Raw genomic sequence first — 19,332 nt, forward strand, 5'->3', positions numbered from 1 at the left:
TTCGATGTTTGAAATGTCTCAAACAAATGCTTTGGAACAGCGTCATGCCGAAATGTACCCACACAAACAGAAAGGCAACTCAGCTTCAAAAAACAAAGTGCTAACAGCCACCGTGCTCTGATTGGCACCACATGGGACTCTGGGCTACCATGTGCTGCTTTTTCCATCCAAATTAACTGGGAACATTTCCTCCTGCCCCCCCCCCCCGCCAAGTTCCTTCCCCCCTCTGACTTAGAACACATTACATGAAACTTGAATGCTCTTTGGGTAAAGGTACCCAGAGAGAGGACCATGCAAATTGATCATCATCAAATAGAGAGAGCTGTTTATTTTTAATCCCTGGGCTGCCAAGATGACATTTTACATGTTCCAATAAAGACACATCCAACTGCCACCATAATCAGCATATAGTTAATTTCCAGGAGGGCTGTTTTTGTACCTGACCTGTAGCCGGCAGCGTGAACACTCCGGGCTGCTTTCTCCATGGAAGCCCTGTCTGGTTATAGCACAGCCCTGGTGGCACTGGGGGCAAAGAAATATGATGAAAACACATTTTACAGAGGAAGAAACGGAGATGTGAAGTTTCTTTTGCTTATCCAAGATCCCCAAACTCCTAAGAGACGGAAGAAAGAGAGAGATTGAGGGTAAGAGACGCCGAAGCCCAAATGGGGTCTGTCTGGCGTTTTGGAATCCTGAGGGCAGCTCACAACGACCTTTCCCTTTAGCCTGAGAAAATAGGATATTTCATTCACACAACAATCAGACATTTGTTTCACTGAATGATTAATTTGCAATACTTGGTACTGTTTAAAAGCAGAGTTTCACTAAAAAGACAAAGAAAAAAAACCAAAAAACCAAAACCAAAACAAAGCAAAAACCTTTGAGTTCCTCTTGACTTGAACAAAGCATCTGTGTGTGTTTCATTACAGCTTGTCTCCTAAGTGCCGCTGTGTGGACCATCACAACAGCCCTGGAGGGTGTAAGAGATGGAAGAACTATCTGGGAATAACCAGGGCACCCATTTGAATGCCCTGTGGCTTGTCAGTATCTGCTGCCAGTGGGCATCCTTTAAAGACAGTGCCCTCCCCTGCGGCTCAGGAGTGCAGATTCCAGAGCATCGCAGATGCACAGATGCACTAACTCAGACCCATCCGCCCAGCACCCTCCTGGGAGCATGCTCAGCATTTGCACCTCCGTTGTCACCATGTTGCCCCTTAGCCTCCTGTACATGTCTAGACCTTTCCTGCCCTTCAAGGCAAGTTATAAGCTCCTCTTCTGCTGTGAAAGACGACTCAAAGGGAGATAGTCCAAGCCAAGAAAACATATGGTCTAATTTCCTGGAAGAAAGAATGGAAGGAAAGGGTTCTAAAAGAGCTCTATTTTTAGAGGAAAGAGGTATTGAACAGGGTAGTGAGTTTGCTAAATTGTTTTTAAAAAATAATTTTAAAAGACAGGTGTGCTGGACCAGGTGTGCTGTTTCCTGAAACCAGATCACATTAAAAAAAAAAAAAAATCTTAAGCAGGAAATACATGTCAATGTGTTGTTCCTTTGACATTGGAAGCGATAAGGTTAACTATTCATCCCACCACCTCTTTATCACCATCGGCCTCCATTCCTGGCTGCCCGACCAGGCAGGCTGGCAGGCAGAGGTCTACAAAGCAAGTAAGCCCTCTCCCCGTGGGTAGCCCTCATTAGGAATTTAATCATTCTCCCAAGGACTGAGCTTTCAAACCCTTCTCATTACCAAAGCACAATACAAAACACCGTAGCTATGGGTGAAAACCTAGAAGATACTCAGGACTACGAAGCAGCAGGGCAAGTTCCCATTGCGCTCAGCAGTAACAAACCTGACTAGTATCCATGAGAACATGGGGTCGATCCCTGGCTTCACTCAGTGGGTTAAGAATCCAGCATTGCCATGAGCTGCAGTGTAAGTCACAGACACGGCTCAGATTCTGTTACTGTGGCTGTGGTGTAGGCCGGCAGCTGTAGCTCCTATTTGACCCTTAGCCTGGGAACTTCCATATGCCGCAGGTGTTGCCCTAAAAGAAAGAAAGAGAGAGACGAAGGAAGGAAGGAAGGAAGGAAAGAAGGAAGGAAGGGGAAAGAAAGAAAAAGAAAGAAAGAAAGAAAGAAAGAAAGAAAGAAAGAAAGAAAGAAGAAAGAAAGAAAGAAGAAAGAAAGAAAGAAGAAAAGAAGGAAGGAAGGAGAAGGAAGGAAGGGAAGGAAGGAAGGAAGGAAGGAAGGAAGGAAGGAAAGAAAGAAAGAAGGAAAGAGAGAAAGAGAGAAAGAGAGAAAGAGAGAAAGAGAGAAAGAGAGAAAGAGAGAAAGAAAGAAAGAAAGAAAGAAAGAAAGGAAGGAAGGAAGGAAGGAAGAGAAGAAAAGAAAGTAAGAAGAAAAGAAAGAGAGGGAAGGAGGGAGGGAGGGAAAGGAAGGAAGGAAGAAACAAAGAGAAAGAAAAGAAGGAAGAAAGGAAGGAAGGAAGGAAGAAACAAACAAACAAAGAGAAAGCAGCAGCACCACTTGGATAGAGGTCATTCCCAGCTCATCATCACTGGTGGCCTGGGACTGAAGGGTGAAACAAAGCCCTCAGAGAGTGTCTGTTACAGTTTGGTCCTTGTGGTGAAACTGGGGCACATGCAGGGGATGGGCTTCTTCGGGAACCAGTTCTGGGGCCCCTGCCCAATGAAGCTTGCATCTCGGGGTCAATGGCAGAATCGAGAGAGACCCACGGAGGAACAAGTCTGGTGGGCTCAAAGCAGGAGAAATACTGCCTGGATTCTAAGAGCCTGTTCTCATACCCAAACTGGGCTCGGCATCCTCACCAATTCAAACCAAGAAGAAAGTGGATTTTCTTGAGGGCCTAGGTGGGGGAAATCCTGATAAATGGTGGAACTAGGATTAGAACACAGACCAGCTTATCTGTTACTTAATGATGCTTAATTAATCACATAGAAACTGCACAGAATCCTCATCCCATTAGTGAGCTTGCTCATCTGTTAATTATTGTTGCTGTTGTGTTGCTCTGGTCTGGAGTCAAGATGGCACTTCCCTGGGTGGGATGCCTGGGTGACTCTCCCAGTTCAGGGTCTTGGATCCCGTGGGGAGGGAGGACAGGTGGGCAGCTCTGCTGACAAGCAGCCCAAGCTGCCTTCAGTCTGCATGTGCTCCATCTGACGCAGAGAAAGGGGAACTGTGCATTTGAATAACCAGATTACATGTTTACTGCCTTCTTAACTACCGTCCCTTTCCACCCCGGCTCTCACCCCACAACAGCCTGAAGCCCTTTCCTCTGCCCATCACCTCCCAAGCGCAGTCCTCAGAAAGGGACCTCTCTGGGGGCAGGGAACGTGGCTTGTTCTTCTTTGCCCCCAGCCCCTCCCACAACTCCCAGAACAGGGCTCGCACACCACCGGCGCTCAATAAATATTTATTGGAGTCAATCTGCTGTAACCTTCTTCATGCTAGCACTCTGACGATGCTAAACATCTCAGCCAGTCAACTTGAGAATAACAAAACTGTTTTCCTAAGGAGGAAGCATATTTCCAAATGACATGTGTGAGCTTTTTCTGATTACAAAAGTAATACATATTCATAGTAGAAATTTGGAAAACTCAGGAAAGCATAAATAAAAAGTAAAATAATTAATACTCCCATCCTCTACAAAAGAACCACTGTGAACGTTTTGAGGCTTATTCTTCCAGGTTCCTTCCCATGCCTCAGTTCACATATATTATAAAGCTGGAATCATAGTGATTACTATTTTTAATCTTTTTAACATAACTTATGAGCTTTATCATGCGTGTCCTTAAATATTCTGGAAGAACATGATTTCTAATGGTTGCAATGTGTTCTACCATATGGATGTTCCAGCATTCTGTAATTTAACCAATTTCCTTTGTTGGGTATTTTGGTTGTTTTTAATTTTCCACTATTATAAATAAAGCTTCAGCGAACATCCTAGCACATAAATCTTTGCACCCATTTTAATTATTTCCATATGTGAAATTCCTAGAAGTGGAATCGCTCAAAGACAAAAAGCAAGAGTATTTCGAAGATGAAAACTGATACGCAGGCCAGCATCCAACTTCATCCATTTCGGGAGATGAGGACCGATGGACCGAGGACCAGGTACCATCCCTTGGCCTCAAAACACAGCCCTGACTTCCTTGGTTCATGGATCTACCATCCTGCACTCTGCAAGAAGACCATCTTCCACTGAGAAGAAGTGCCACACACTGAAAGGAGGCTGTGAATCCAGACTAACCTGTGTTCTACTCCTGACACCTCCACCTGCCAGCCATGCGACCTTGGCTAATGCACCGAGCCCTGATTTCGACAAAGACAGAGTGAAGATAAAAGAAGGAAGTGTCCAGCAATGCCAGTTGGTCACTCAGTATTTTTTCTACCGCCCCCACCACCATCAGAACCCTGTTTTCCATTGTGGGGAGCATTGTGCTGGGTGAATTTATGAAAAGTCACTTTCCCTTGGCAGCTAGACATGGTTAGGTGTGGCCTTAGGTATTAGAACTTAATCTTAAGAGGTTGGGGGAAATTGAGTGGGACTCCTGGGAATGCTTTTTTTCCCCCAGCTTGACTGAGATATAATTGTCATACAACATTATATAAGTTTAAGGGGTACCATGTCATAATGTGACACACAGATGTATTGCGAAATGATCACAATAAGATCAGTGAGCATACCCATCACCTCACCTACTTACTTTTTTGTATGTGTGATGAGAACATTTAAGATCTACTCTCTTAGAAACTTTCAAGTATAAGATACAATATCATTAACTGTAGTCATTACGCTGCAGTGCTTCTCCCTGGGGAAAAGTTATAACTAAAGTACAAAGTTATAACTAAACTTTGTACTTTTGACCAATATCCCTTGACCAACAAAAGTTGTACTTTTGTTTGTTTCTTTGACTGTGCCCGTGGCATATAAAAGTTCTCAGGCCAGGGATTGAACCTGTGCCATAGTAGTGAGCTGAGGCAGAGCAGTGACAATGCCAGATTCTTAACTATTAGGCCACCAGGGAACTCCTGGGTAAGACGTCTTAAAAGCAGGAATGGTTGAGGAATAACTCTTTCATAGTCCCTCCTTCCTGATGCTTTGGACTCAGATGTGATGGCTGGAGCTTTAGCAGTCATCTTGAGATCTTAAAAGTGAAGCCACACACCAAGAGTATTGGAAAAGAAATGCTGATGCCTGGGTCCCTTGTGATACCATGGAGCTGCCCCATTTGCCCTGGCCTGACTCTTTGACACTTCTCTGAGTCAAGAAACATTGGTTAAGCCAGTTTTGTTTTGAATTTTCTCTTATCAACAGCCAAACCTAATTCTAGTTGATGAGAACACCTGAATTACGTAGTCATTGTGAGGATAAAATAGAGGGATGTATTTATATACCTGGCATATATCAGGCTCTCAGTTAAGGTTCACGTCTTTGCTGTTTTAATTGTATCCAGTTTTTATTCCCAGAACATGCTAACCTCCTACTGACCCTCTCTCCTTTTCCCTCTCAGCATGAAACCACAAAGGACCTCCTCTTCCAACTTCTGGTGGAGAATTTCTTCCTGGTAATCTCAGCACTTTATCTTCTGACATAAATTTCTCCTTCTTTCATCATTTTCTGCTTCCTTCCTTGAAGTCCAGTTTCCACTAATTTACTGGGATTTCTGGACTCATGTGCCTCTCTTAAGGATACAGAACCAACACTGATTTTCCAACAAGTAACCCAGAAATTTACTTTATACTTCTCATCGAGACATAATCATTCATCGCTCCAAATAGCTGTCACATACTCAGACATACTTGTGCCTGAAGTTCTAACGTACAGCTTGGATTACCTTACAGATCAGATCTGGCAAATTCCCGGGTCCAAAGAAAGTCAGACAACTTTGTTTTCAATGTGGAAGTCAGAAAAATAGCTCATTGCCCCATCGGAAGTACTGAGGTTCCATCTACTACGTTCTCTTGGTGGACTCAGAATCGAAATAACCAGGGCAGGACCTGCTTCTTAAATGGTTGGAGTGAAATTAATTTAACCAGTCAACAAAGTGACTGGACCAAATTTGATCAGCTGTTAAATTAAAAGGCAAAGCCATTGTTTGAATTCAAAATTGTCCTCAATTTTGCTTGCATACGTGTACGCAATTACAAAAGAGGCTAAATTATATTTATGATAGCATTTGTTTTAATCTTGAAAACAACTTCAATGTAACAGATTCATAAACTAGGTTATCCCCATAGATGTAACCTTCAGTTATAAATGTATAGAAAGTAGCTAATAACAGGGAAACTATTTTTAATGTTAGGGAAATGAAATAGACAGAAGACATAAACAGCATGGCCATTCTGTCCATCTTAGTCACTGTTAACCTGCTTTTTCCGTTACCCCCACACATCCATGGGGCATCTTGACACTTGCATCCCGACACCTGCATCCCCGTGTTTTCCTCCGTCCCCATTCTACGCACCTTCCTGGATAACATGGCCATCCTGGTAAAGCATACATTCAGTAACCTGGCCTATGGTTCTTTGGTTTCTGGAATTCCAGTGATCTTCCACCCTTACATTTGAGGCTATGATCTGTTTTTGAGTTAGGTTTTGTATATGGTGTGAGATGAGGGTTGATCTTGATTCCTCAATACCTGCAGTTCTCTCTTCTCTGGGTCTTCATTGCTGGCTTCCCTCCAGTTTTCATCCAATCTCACTTCACATTCATTTTGTTTCTACAGAAAGTGTTGTTTTCTTTTCTTCAGGGCTCCATTGTAATTATTGACTCAATTTTGACTCCCTTCCTCGATTGTAAGTCTGGGAACAGACACTTCCTTATTTGGCCTTATGTTTACCAAAACCTCTGACAAAGCCTGGAAATCTGTGGGCATCAATCCATGTTTATGTAAAAAAACAAAGACGGCATCAGGAAAAAAGCCTGAAAGTAAAATACACAATCTGTGTGTGTGTGTGTGTTCATACACACCGATATATAGATAGAGATTTTGCCTTTTTTCCTAATTCCTTATATTTTGTATAATAAAGATACATGGCAATAGTAGGAAAACATCTGTACTTGAAGAGGGAAAAGAGCTACGATTTTGACAGGCAAGAATAAGTTACTGTGCTGACAACCTCACTGGACTGTGAGATCAAATGAAACAATGTAGTTGCAAGTAACTTTTTTCAAGGCACTGTACAAATACAAAGTAAAGTTCTAAACAAACCTCAGATGTTAATGCCCTTGTCATCATCTAGTAAACTCCAGATTCCTTTAGGGAAGCCCCCTGTCACGAGATCCCCAGCACGTAGCCCAATACCTGGCATAAAGCACATCAAAAGTCTTACTGTTTGGAGTTCCCGTCGTGGCGCAGTGGTTAACGAATCCGACTAGGAACCATGAGGTTGCGGGTTCGGTCCCTGCCCTTGCTCAGTGGGCTGGGGATCCGGCGTTGCCGTGAGCTGTGGTGTAGGTTGCAGACGCGGCTCGGATCCCGCGTTGCTGTGGCTCTGGCGTAGGCTGGCGGCTACAGCTCCGATTGGACCCCTAGCCTGGGAACCTCCATATGCCACGGAAGCGGCCCAAGAAATAGCAAAAAGACCAAAAAAAAAAAAAAAAGTCTTAGTGTTTTCCACTAACATGTGTTGAGTAGCTACCATGTGCAGACCATGCATTGTGCTAGAGTTTGGAGAAACATCTACCCTCATGACCTACTGTGCAGTTGAGACAGGGAATAGGTTTATCCTGAGCAAAATGACACCTGCTGGTGTTCCTGACATGTCATCTTTTCAAAAATTCAATTAAGATGACCATGTACTATATTTCAAACAATTTTTGCCTCTGGACTGATCATTTGAGCTTCATGGGGTGGGGGGGGGCATGTTAGAAAATCCCACGGGCCCCCTTCATGTTTCCCAGCCCACCACGATCAGTCCTATGACCAAGTGAAGTCCTAGCAAAAGGGGGAACACGCACAGTGCCCCGGGCCAAATCAGTCCCCTACCGGCACATGGTAAGGGCAACCCAGGAGGAGGTGTCACATGAGTCCCAGAGATGGGACAGGTGCACCTGCCTCACAGTCTCAACACCCCCCCCCCCAGAGGAAGCTGCCCACTAGACACACTGCTGTGGGAACGTGGAACGATTGGAAGAGGGGTAGACAGACACATAACCCTCACACAAGGGAGTTGGAGGGATAGAAATGCTGAACACAAGGCTGAGAGAGTTCAGGGTAGGGCAGGATTACAAGAGAACATCATGTTATCTTAGTTAGGGAGGCTTCTGCTCCTGCCTGCCTGCTGGGCAACACAGGCTGGGACAGCTCTGCAAAGAGATTAGGGTATCTGTGTGTCCACCTCCCTGTAAACCCTGATGGGAAGATGGCAGCCCTAGGAGTTCATCACTCAATCCTGGGTTCCCATTATGTGGGACAAGGCCCGAGTGCGGTGGGTTTTCCATTTCTTCTGGAACATGTGAGATGAGCAAGCACCACAGGGCAGGAAGGGAAGCTGGGGACCACCCAGGCCAACCTCCCACGCGGGCCTTCGGTATTTGTTGGATTTTTCTGTGCCTGAGCTTATGTCCACATTCAAGGATGAGTGACTTTTGACTCCACCTTCCAGGAGACCCTTGGATTTCTGAAGCTCCCCACATTTAAAGGAAAAGGAGAAGAAATGAACATTCAATTCGATGTAACTCAAACAATCTGTTTTATCAAAGCAGATTGATCATAAATCAGAAGGACAGGTGCCGTCCAAATCACAGACACGAGACAGGAACTTGGCAACCGCCCCATCTTGGCAAGCTGCCCTTCCAGGTCCACACGGGGTCAAGATGGTAATTCATCGCCTGAAATTACTTAATTCTGCTGTCTGTAACAAAAGCGTTATTTATCTTCAAGTACGGAAGCCTGTCATTTCAGGTAAAATTGGTATTTGGACATCCAAGTTTATACTCAGGTGAACTGTTACTCTACCGTTGGACCGACTCCTTTGCAGGGAATGTGTCTTAAACATTCTAAAATAGGATTCCGTGGACAACAAAATAAAAAATCCTTTCCTGCCACCTTTTCTGGAACACAGAAACTCCACAAAGCTGCATCTATCGCTACCAGAAAGCCTTCCTTCCCACTGTGGTCAGCAGATAAATGTCTGTGCTAAGGCAAGTTCCAAGAGTCTGAGCAGTAAAAATCTTTACAATGCCAAACCAGATTGCTGGGGGTCAACTGTAATGTTCTTTCAAATTAGAATAATTAATAACAATTTTTTTTCTAGTCATTGACCCAGGCATAAATGCAGGCTTGAAAAATGGCCCAAACAGATTTACACGATGCCCTAAAAGAAAGTTTTCCTCTATGGCACCAACACAAGCCTTACTCCAGATTTCTGGCAGAGCTCATCTCGGTTGCCTTGCTCCAGCGAAGTGGGCCTACGCACTCTGTAAAATAAACTCAGAGAATGTTCTGCAATCTGCTGGGGGAGGTGCTTGCTAAGTGAGCATCTTTCCCCTCCGTAAGCTGAAGTGTGATCATTTCTCTGTTCACCTCATTTGCATGATCTAGTGAGAAATGCACAACCTTGGACGCTATTTGCAGCTATGCACATCTTAGGCCTTGACACTAAGAAGCCAGGGCTGGTATGGATGACTTCAAGGAACACGTGTTAAATGACACCGGACAGCATCCTCATTCTCTGAAGATAGGAAATGATTGATCTCTTTATAAAAGCCCATGCATTTCTTTAAGAAACATGTAACAAACACTGAGAAAACAGTGTAAGAATCTTACTCTTTGGTAGAAAGAGATAAACTAGAGGTAGATTGGAAGGCTGGACACAACACACTCCTAGAGAAATGGATGGGCCTCCTGGAGAGAGGTCGATTCTGTCTTAGGCCAGAAGGTGATTAGACTCTCCATTATATTTCGTGAAAAATGTTGGGGAGAGAATCTAGCCAGGTGACTGTCTAAACATCATGCCTTCCTTATTCAAACAGAAAAGCTTTCAAATGAAGATATCTTTAGCAGAGACACAAAATCAGCTGGTGCTGGGGTTTTTCCCTGAAACTGAAAGGATGTTTGGAAGAACCCGGGCGACGGGTGATACCGAAAACTCTTTGTGTCTCCAAAAAAGAAAAAGAGATCTTCTTTTATACACATGTGTGGCATCAGACGGACCTTCTTACTCTCTGCCGAGAGTTCATCTTTTACTGTAAGTTCTGGGCTGCAGGTAAGCTGATGATACGTACTTTGCCCTTCTCTCTTTCGAGGAAGAAAATGACAGCTGGACCCGGCACAAGGCGTTGCCATCTGTATGCATGAGACTAAGCCAATTTAATTGTTAGGATAACAGGACTTTCCAGCCCTCCTTTCCAAGCGGGGGGGGGGGGGGGGGGGGAGGAGAAACCAACTTAGACTTGCTCAGATTCTGGAAGTGATTTTTCTGTCTTAGGTAAATTATTACGATAGTGGAAACTATTTACTCCATAAGATCCTGTTTTGTAATTGCATTTGAATATGTAATACGGCACAAGAAATACCTCAGGGTGAGGTGGGGTGCTCTGTCCATGTTGGAGCTGAGGAGACACATACTCTGAAGCAGCCTGGGCTTCTGGGTGGGGGGGGCGCGGGGGTTGCGAACATCAGAATACAGCAGGGAATCAGGAGGCGTCTGAAACCCAACATGCTGTCAATGGGAGAAGCAGGTCTGAGCTCCCTATGGAAAGGCACAAGCAGAATCAATCAGATTGGGCTTTAATTAGGACACGAGTCAATCAGGGGACTAAATTCCAAGGCTAATTCTAGTACTGTCCAAACCAAACCAAAAACCAAAAAAAAAAAAAAAAAAAGCTCAATTAGACATTGTCTTCTGGTCCTCCTCTAAAACGGAAGCATCTGCCTAATGAGAAAAAGACATCATTCATCCAAGACAAATTAGGAGACTCGTCCAGGGAGGGCGCATGCACAAACGACGTGAGAGGGGCTAAGAAATTTCTATAACTCTCAAGAACATGTTTATAGCATTACCCAGCCTTTGATGAAATTCTCATTGCAGCCCGCTCGCAGGGCTGTGTGAAGGGAGTTATCCTTATCTTTAAACGAACAAATGCCAAGAATATCCCACCCCAATAGCCTTTCTCCGCAGAGCAAGAAAATGTGTCATTTGGGGGACTGTGTATTGAGCTTTCGCTTTCTGTGTCGATTGTATTTTTCAAATTCGTTTTTATTGAATTGGACCAGCTTAAAATGTAATTGGCTTCCTCGAAGACAAAAATAGGTCTCATAACAGTTGTACTGAATTTTTAAAATGCAAAATAGAAAAATAAAATGACGCATGCGCACTTATCCAAGGCTACCAGCCCCAGCCCCCACCCTCTCCCACCCGTGTGCGGTTTGATGCAGACTGTACGTCTTTCCTCTTAAGGCGCCCAGGAAATTATTACACATGCGACCATATCAAGCAGTTTGACTTGGAGGGAGTAAGTTCACCTCCATTGCAGCTCTGCATTTTAATATAAGGAAAGCCAGTGCATATGGCCATTCATTTAGCAAGAGTTCCTCACCTAAAAATATCTGTTAAGGATCCACCTGCACGTACAGTTGTATTGAGAACTCAGCAAAGCTCACCTGTGTCTGAGGGAGCGGAAATGTCTTCCTGCAAATAATATACCATGAAAAATCGTATTTGTCCTCAAAATGCAATTTTTCATGGCCAGACTAAATTTTTAATGAAACATTTTATTTTGTTCTACCAAAATACAATTCCCAGAATAGTCTCAAGGCAAAAATGACATATAATTATTTGAACTTATCCTTTTTTTTTTTTTCAGTACAACCTGCATTTTTATATGAAGATCATAGGGCTTTGTATTAATAAAAAGACCGGGTGTACAGTGATGCCTCTACTTACCTAGGAGGGACGGGTTGGTTAAAACTCTTGTGCTTCTTCATGGCCAAAGATTTTTTCCTCCTTTGAGAGGAAATCAGGGCAGTGAGTGTGAAACCCAGCCCCAGCCTAGGGAAGGGCCCCACAGGTGAAAGGTCGTGGGAATGACTCCTTCTGCAACACAAAGGAAAATGTGAAAAGAGGTCCACCCTGGAAACTTTCTTTTTACCCTTTCCCAATCTCCTTTATAAAATGCAGCCCATGTCCTCAAGGTACTTACAAGGGAAAATATCTTCCCTCCAATATTTCTGGCGATGACCAATATAGGAAGTCACTGGCCCTTATAATAACTCATGGCAGAGAATTCAGTGTTAGACCAGATCCCCCAAAGAGGAAGTGGAAAGATTGTGCCTCCTTCCGTGCTCCTCATCTCCAAGCCTCTTTCTTCCTCTAAGAACCTCTCTTTTCTTTCTTTTTCTTCTTTCTTTCTTTCTTTCTTTTTTTTTTTTTTTTTGCTTGTTTTTTAGGGCCGCACTCACAGCATTTGGATGTTCCCAGGCTAGGGGTCTAATCAGAGCTGTAGCCACTAGCCTACACCACAGCTCATGGCAACACCAGATCCTTAACCCACTGAGCGAGGCCAGGGATCGAACCCGTGTCCTCATGGATGCTAGTCAGATTCGTTTCCACTGAGCCACGTCAGGAACTCTGACATTCCTTTTTTTATAGTATCTTCCATCATGGTCTATCCTAGAGACTGGATGTAATTCCTAGACAGTATTTTTCCTGGAAATTTTATGTTTATGTTTATTTCTGGTTCCTGGTATCTGAGTAAGAGCAATTAAATCAACCCATCTTAAACTATACTAAGTTGTGTTTAGCCCTCTGCTAGTCTGCAATTTATTACCTGGGCCATCTTTGCCATACAAGTGGCATAAATGTGACCTGCTTTGCTATAACACTGCAGTTTAGTCCCCGTTGATAAAGGATGGAGCCTGTAATGAACCCCAGCATGGAATGAAATGTGTGTTCTAATGGTAAGGTAAATATCATTTTACCTTTTTAAGCCAAAGAGATTCTTTCCCCAAACACTTAATTTGATTCCACTCTGAAAAAGCATCCATTTCCATCTCTTCACTAAACAATGTGATTTTTATTTAAACACTGATGTGGGCACATTTATTTCTTAACCTACATTTTTTTTCCTCTTTTTTTTTTTTTAATTGCTTTTTAGGGCTGCACCTGCAGCATATGGAAATTCCCAGGCTAGGAGTCAAATTGGAGCTACAGCTGCTGGTCACAGCCACAGCCACAGCAATGTGGGATCCAAGCTGCATCTGCAACCTACACCACAGTTCTCGGCAACTCGGGATCCTCAACCCACTGAGTGAGGCCAGGGATTGAACCCACATCCTCATGGATCCCAGGGAAGGGAACTCCCTTAACTTACACCTTTATATCCCTGTGTCCTAGCAAGTGATCCTGCCCACTTACAATGGTAGTGTGGCTTCTTATCCAAAAAACTCAGTGTCAGCAGAACTCATGGGTACCAGGAAAATCCCATGACTTAAAATTTCATTCACAATCGAATGCAAGTACTTGAACTGAAAGGAACCAATCAACGTGGATTTGGCATTAAAAGCCCCATGAAGGAGAAAAACCTATCTACCGACACTTACTTGGTGTTAGCAATAATACTCCTTGAAATCAATCAACCAACGACAAAGAAACTTCTTGGCAATGCCTGCACTGAATGGAAACACCACTGGCTCTGCTCTAATTGTGTGATTATCTCTAATTTCTCTGGGTAAAATTATTTAAATATGTGGGGAGGGGGTGTACACATCGATAGGTTTCACAAAGCACCTGCAGAAAAAAGAGTGACTTGAAAGGCAGCATGAACTCAAACAGACTTAGAAACAAACAACAACAACAAAGGAAATTACTGGACTAGAAAATGTGCATAGATTTGTGTCCTTTACTTTTGCAACAAAGTGCCATTCAACCCTCCTAATGCCTCTTTTTCTCCAGCTCTCCTGCTTAGCAGAGTACAGCTTCAATATGAAATACAGCAGAATAAGACACAGCTCATCCTGGCTCTGGGTCCCTGCCATAAGCACAGAACTTCAGGTCAATGTCTGGCCAAGAGGGAGGGGTCTTGTCAGGCTGAGCCATCAGGCCACAGCAGGTGGCCCTGCTGCTTCCCTGGCCACTCTACAGTCCCTCTGAAATAGAGTTATCCTGGAGAGTGACAGGTTACCTGCCCCAGAGGCTACGGCCCAATGCTGCCTCCAACAGACAGCAGGAGCCCACAGAGTTAAGGAACCCGCAGAGTTAAGGAAAGCCACAGCACCTCATCTGTGACCCAGAGAAGCGTCTCGAGGGAAAAAGAGCAGCCAACTTTCAAGTGGGTCAGTATTTGGCCTTTGTTTTCAAAGTCACTCTCAGGCTATCATAGTTCTACTCCTGGGGTGAGATTTAGTGGAATACCAACGATGCTTCTTTCCTACAAGCTGGCTTCTAATAGCAGGCAGTTTCAGACCATCTCAGCTCATCTGCTGAATAAATACTTCCCAGATAAGGAACTTTTGCCTTTCTATTCCAGACCATGAGTCATGTTCCTTTTAGAATGTAATCTCATGTAAACACGACGTGGTGTCTTCTTGGCTCCATTTGCCCTGACATAATAGAAAAATGTTAATGAGAGTAGGTTGTCCAAAGCTCCCATCATTGCTCAGAGGAAACCAATTTAACTAGCATCCATGAGGATGCAGGTTTGATTCCTGGCCCTGCTCAGTGAGTTAAGGATCCAGCATCGCCGTGAGCTGTGGTGTAGGTCGCAGACGTGGCTCGAATCTGGCATTGCTATGGTTGTGGCATAGGCCAGTGGCCACAGCTCCTACTGGACCCCTAGCCTGGGAACCTCCATATGCCATGGGTGTGGCCCTAAAAAGACAAAACAAACAAACAAACGAACAAACCTAAAAAAAAAAAAAATGCTTGACAAAATGTTCCTCTGTATTATGATTTTGATCCTAATTTAACCAGGTAAAGTTGATTTACTGCATCAAGGACAAAGCAGAGAACTACCTTCCTCCCTAACAATGGTACCTAGAGACGATTATTCTGTGGTCATCAAAGTTTGTATATTTTGGCGGATGGATCACAGAAAAAAACCTTATCCATGCCATTTCACTGATATCTCACAAGGTTTTCTATATCCAGTGGAGACTGGTGTTGTTTTATAACATGCACTGAAGAGCAAAATAATACCACATTTTTCCTTTCTGATTTTAACAAACTGACTTTAAAAAAGAATCTTGGGAATTTATCATGTATTAGGTTTTTGAGAACTAAATTGTTAGATTTGTTTCAAAAATTCAAAAAATTTAAAAAATTCAAAATTCAAAAAAATTTAAAAAAAAACTGTTTCAAAAATATTAAGAACCTACCACCTGCAAGACACCAAAAAGGAAAAAGAAGAAAAACTATGCTCTTTGTTTCAAAAGTTCCCTTACTGCAAATGGCTAAGCCTTCCCTTCTCCATTCTCTGGTTAGCTAATGCTGGGTCCTTTTAGGAAAGGAAATATGGAGAAAGAAATCATAGAACATGGGCACTGCCAGGCAGGCTATTTGGTCATCTACCTGTTAAATTGCATGGCACCTGAACTTTGAAAAAAAAGAAAGAAACCCCCCCCCCCAAAAAAACCTTTGAATGAAATAAGCCATTTCCAGTATGTCAGACAAACATAATGCATCTTGTTCACACCTTTTCTTATAACAGGTTTCTTTCAAAGGTAAGGTATATTTTTACACTAGCAATTCTTTTTAAGATCAGTAAATGCTGAGTTTAAAAAAAAAATCTGCAAAGCGCCTCATTCACATATGGACATTTTAGGAGGGATGGGGTCGGTTAGACTCAGAAGACATTCAGCACTTTCTAAATGCATACCAGTTCATCAGTTTCCTCAGGAGGAATGCTGAAAGCTGGCTTGCATTTTTCCCTTGCTGGAAACATCGGTGTACTCATTTTCTGAACATAAAATAATAATGATTTATAATAGCATCCCTTCCTAGTGTTAGACTCTATTGGCTAGAATCATATTACTAATGGAATTTAAGCTATTTTCACTTATTATTCATAGTGATACTCAGGTTCAGCTCTAGGCAAAATTGTTACATGGGCAAAACTCATCATTGGTGCCTTCCCCTTTGGTAGAAATTTCCCCCGATGGGGAAGTCTAGACCCATACTTGCGAAGGTGTTTATAGCAAATGCAGCAAAACCTTCAGCACCACCTCTTCCGGGGATATTTGCACACAGATCAGGAATTTTTAACATTCTAGGGAAAAAAAGCAGCCCTCTAACCTTGTGATTGCCAGGTCCTCCTGGCCAGCCGGAGAAGGAGTATTTGATCCAGAAGAGCCCCGAGGAGCCCCCTTCAAGGTCCACCATGCCAATCTGTCAAGGGGGAGGCTTACTCTTATAAAAATAATAAAGCACTCAATTTTTAGCATAAATCTAGCTATTATGTATAAGTGTATATTAGACAAAGTTTTTCACTTGGACATTATAAAGTAGCACTTTGCAAAATGTTGCACATCCTGCTAATAGATGTTCCTATTCTCTGTGCTTTTTCAAACTACAGAAGGCAGGACACCTAGCACCGTTTGTTCTTTGTTTATCGAGAGGAAATTTCCCTGCACTGAAGAAGGGGAGAAATTGCGCAGACTACAGGCAATCTAACTAGTCTCCTATCTCCAGACATCTTATGCATGAAAATGAACAACAGAACTTCCATGGACCGGACAACCAAGTCAAATCTCCATTTTTATTTTTATTTTTATTTTTTGTCTTTTTAGGGCTGCACCCGTGACATATGGAGGTTCCCAGGCTAGGGGCTGAATGGAGCTGTAGCTGCCAGCCTACACCACAGCCACAGCAACTCTGGATAGGAGGCGCATCTGCGACCTACACCACAGCTCACAGCAACACCAGATCCTTCACCCATTGATGGAGCCAGGGATCAAACCCACATCCTCATGGATACTAGTCGGGTTCAATAACCACTAAGCCACAACAGGAACTCCTCTATTTTTATTTTTATATTTATTTTATGGCTGCACGGAGTCATATGGAAATCCCTGGGTCAGGGACTGAATCTGAGCTTCAGCTGTGACCTACACAGCAGCTGAGGCCATGCCAGATCCTTTAACCCACAGCAGGGATCAAACCCATGACTCTGCAGCCACCTAAGTGACTGCAGTAGGATTTTTTTGGGGGGGGGGGGCACACACATGCAGCACATGGAAGTTCCCAGGCCAGAGGTCAAATCAGGCAAACTATACCACAGTTTGCAGCAACACTGGATCCCCAATCCTGTGAGTGAGGCCTGGGATTCAACTGGCATCCTCATGGATACTAGTCAGGCTCTTAATTCACTGAACCACAATAGGAGCTCCCTGCAGTCAGATTCTTAACCTGCTGTGGGAACTCCCATTCTCCATTTTTAAAGTCATTCCAGGGGAAAGAAGAGAGTAGAACAAAAGAAATTTCAGACTAAGAATCAAAGTTCCAAATTCAAATCCTGGACCTCCTGCTGTGAGATCTTGAACAAATCACATCTCCCTGGGCGAGGATCTAAAATCCTCATCCAGATGGAGAACTAGATTTCAAAAATCCTTGCCAGCACTAAAAGCATCTTGAGTCGAAAACACAATAATAGACAAATATGACTAACAGTCCAATTGAAATGCCATCTTGGAGTGATAAAGTCTGGCTTTAAATATTTGAACCATTTGGAATAATGAATGGAAGTCTTATTTCCTCTCCTTCATAGTCATACTTGCACCTCTTATAGACTTCCAATTATGATTCATTAAGAAGGAAAAAAACGTTTCTTCCTGATTTAGTGAAGAGCTCATTTTAAATATAATTCGGGTCAAAGTTTCCTTTTCTGTGTCGGGCGAAATTACGTAACTAACTCCAGAAATAGGATTATGGAATGGGTAAGATAATAGCATTTCCAATAATTAATGAGTCTGGTTGTCTTGGTGCATGCAGGGAACATTTCATGCAGATCTGTATTTATTTTATAGTCAAATCTAGGCCAAAATGAGACAGATCGCTGAGCTCGTGGTTAGGTTTGTAGATCAGAGTTGGGGGAAAACCTTGCCAGTTGCTTTGCTGGTTTCCATGAATTGCTTAATAACGCTTAAGTGGCTTTTGAGAAATTGAATTTTCCCCACTTTTCCTCAGGCAGGAACCAGAAACAGGAAAAGCTCTAAATACAGTTAACAGAACCCTTGCCTTCAGACTATTTCCTGATGCTGAATACAGATCATAACCCAGATTGGTTCCTTTATTTTCACTTAACATCATCTGTAGAGGAACACTTTTTAATAATAGACCACTCTTTGAGTCTCTGATTTAAGTAGTGACTATTGATTGACTAGTTAGAACTTCCGTGCTTTATGAATTGTTCTCTAGAGGTGATGAAATGAGGACATCAATGCTCTTATTTGCGTTTAGAGTCAGTCTACAGAGTGAACTGGATTGTCAAACACCAGAGACAAAGGATGTTTTAGAATGGCATTACTTAAGGAATACAGTTTTAAAAGGGCTAATCAGATCAAGACAAATATTGCGCCAAGTATTGCTAAATGTTCTGAAATGAGTGATTCATTCGGAAAATGTCCACCCTCAACCACTTTCTATAGAACAGAAATTGTCACACTCATCTTTGTTCCTTTGGTGCTTACCTTGTGCAAAGGAAGGCCATTCGCCGACTGACAGCGTGGCTCAGAGACCCCCAGACCCCAGAACCGGGCTGGTCCTGGCTCGTCGGCCTTGAGCATGTGGCTTAGCGCATTTAGGTCTTAGTTCCTTTTCTGTCAAATGGAATCGTGATAGTCCTTCCTCCAAGAACTGTGAGGAGGATTAAATAAGGTCACATGTCACATGATGTCTGGCCGCACACGGCAACGAGGTAGATTTCACCACCATTATGGGTATCATGCCTACATGGTAAGTAGGTACTCAATAACTCCTGATGGAGTGAACTTTGAGACAAGTTTGCAGAGGTTAACGCTCCCTGGTCTGCCTCCAGTGTCTCTCCCACGGTCCATGCTCATGCCCACTTATTTCAGCTGTGTATTTAGAACCTGGTGGCCCAAATCAAGACTCTGATTGGGTCCCCCTAGAAGATGTGTTACTCTGGGAGCCAATCATAGTTAAGAGGAAGCAAAGGTCCGAATGGCTCAGGCGTGGGTTACAGGATCCCTCTCTGGAGCAGGGGGTGGAAGGCCTCCCAGATCACAATGCCCGAATATGGGGAAAGGCTGGATTCCCCAAGAATCTAGAGATGCCACAGGGAGAATGGGCAATGGGTGCTGAGAAGGAAAACAATCAATATCCACCAGATTATTTGTCCAGACCAAGAAAAA

Source organism: Phacochoerus africanus, chromosome 12, assembly GCF_016906955.1.
Source record: "Phacochoerus africanus isolate WHEZ1 chromosome 12, ROS_Pafr_v1, whole genome shotgun sequence".
Classification (NCBI taxonomy): domain Eukaryota; kingdom Metazoa; phylum Chordata; class Mammalia; order Artiodactyla; family Suidae; genus Phacochoerus; species Phacochoerus africanus.